Consider the following 1,792-nt stretch of genomic DNA (forward strand, 5'->3'; position numbering starts at 1 on the left):
ACAGGTGCTAATGAAGGAGAGCTGACAAGTTATGATTACCTTTGTCTCAGCTCTGGGAATAATTTTATTTGAATGGTTATGTGACAATTAGATTAATATAAGGTAATTGAAACATTAACTAAGAGGGTGTGTGTGTGATTTTTCAGAGCAGTCTTTTGTAATTCATCAGGGCTCATTCAGGCACATTAGAAAATTAGTTTAACTGTTCTCAGAATATATTGTTGTTCCCTACCAGTCCAGGAGTGTGAAAATCAAACTCTGATCTCATAGTAAAGATATAATTTGTACTGTGACACTGTTCTTAATGACAAAATATTCACTTGGGCTTGTTAGTCCACTATATATGTCAAAGAAAACTAGTGTGCTAGACATTTTATATGCTTAACCCTTCTCATTCATTTTCTGTATCTTTAGAAATAAGTCAAAGCAGGTTCCAAAAGGAATCACCAGTCTCTGCATTTGTGGGCATTTGTGGAGGATAGTACTGGCCTGTGGCAATTTAGTCACCAAATGTCACTTAAAGCACCTGCAAGACATTTCAAATGTTTCAAATCCCCTCTGTGTGTTTGCTTTCTCTTCTTTCCTTACACACTCACATAAGTCAGCTTGCATCCTCTTCCACATCCTCATCTTCCTCTTTGCATTGTGATATCAAAACTGACACAAATAAGGGCTGGTAAATAACATCACGGAGCAGCTGGATGGCAGTTTCATCAGGCCCTCCAAATGTTTGGGTAATGATCTCTCAAAAATGATCACTGTTAAAAAATATCAAAGCAAAAATGATGGGAGAGAAAGAGGACACAAGACTGAGAATTAACAACTGAATACAAAAAACAATTGACTTTGAAATCATTAAAGAATCTTGTTTACAATAAAATAATATTATTTATAATACACATCAACGTAAAAGGCAATATCCTGTCCATTGCCTTCCTATATTAGTCTTTGAGAGAATAAACACATAATTTCATCATCAAAGCAGGTTATTCAATAAAATTCAAATCACTTCAACAGCTACCAGAAGATTCTTGGGGACAGAAATAATAAAATCAAATGGCCTTGCCTGGCACAACACAAAAAGCCTTTGGGATAAAGTCCATTTACAGTAATTTAATACATAATTATGACCATAACCAGGCAGGAAATAAATTGTGATTAAGCAGCTTACCAGAACAGAATGAAACGAATCAACTGCTATTTGTTTGTGCCAGACCCAGCAAAAGTGAATCTACAGAAATTGTCTGTATTCTGTGCAGAAATACTCATATATTGGTCATGCAGACTGAAATGTACATTATATTAACATCTAATTTTGGTGGTGCAAAAATTTTATAATTAAATATTGAACTTTAACCTTTTAATTTTTTATTTAAATCAAGGATACGATCAGGACTTATTGTTCACACAACACTAAATAAATATATTGTTTCCAACTCACACAATCATTTAGACATCAAGATGTCAATTGTACTTCATTTTGCCATGTGTTGCTGTTTCTCCACCTCTGGCAAACAATTCCCGCAGACATTGATGTATGGAAACCATTGTGAGTAAAGCAACTCCTGCCCTCATATGTCTCAACAAGTTGTGTGCTTTTGCTATCTGGTTCGCCCAGAGACCTTTGTGATTGGACAGACTGGACACTACTGTTTATCATGGTTATTGATTTGAAAAAGATAAGATCAGAGTATTGTTTAATTGAATGGGACAGTGCTTTGTTGAGGCAAGATAGAGGTGTGACCGATAACTTAAGCCTTAATCAACGTGCGTTCTCATTATATTGTGGACC

This window comes from Sinocyclocheilus anshuiensis, unplaced genomic scaffold, assembly GCF_001515605.1.
Source record: "Sinocyclocheilus anshuiensis isolate Anshui unplaced genomic scaffold, SAMN03320099.WGS_v1.1 scaffold1480, whole genome shotgun sequence".
NCBI lineage: Eukaryota > Metazoa > Chordata > Actinopteri > Cypriniformes > Cyprinidae > Sinocyclocheilus > Sinocyclocheilus anshuiensis.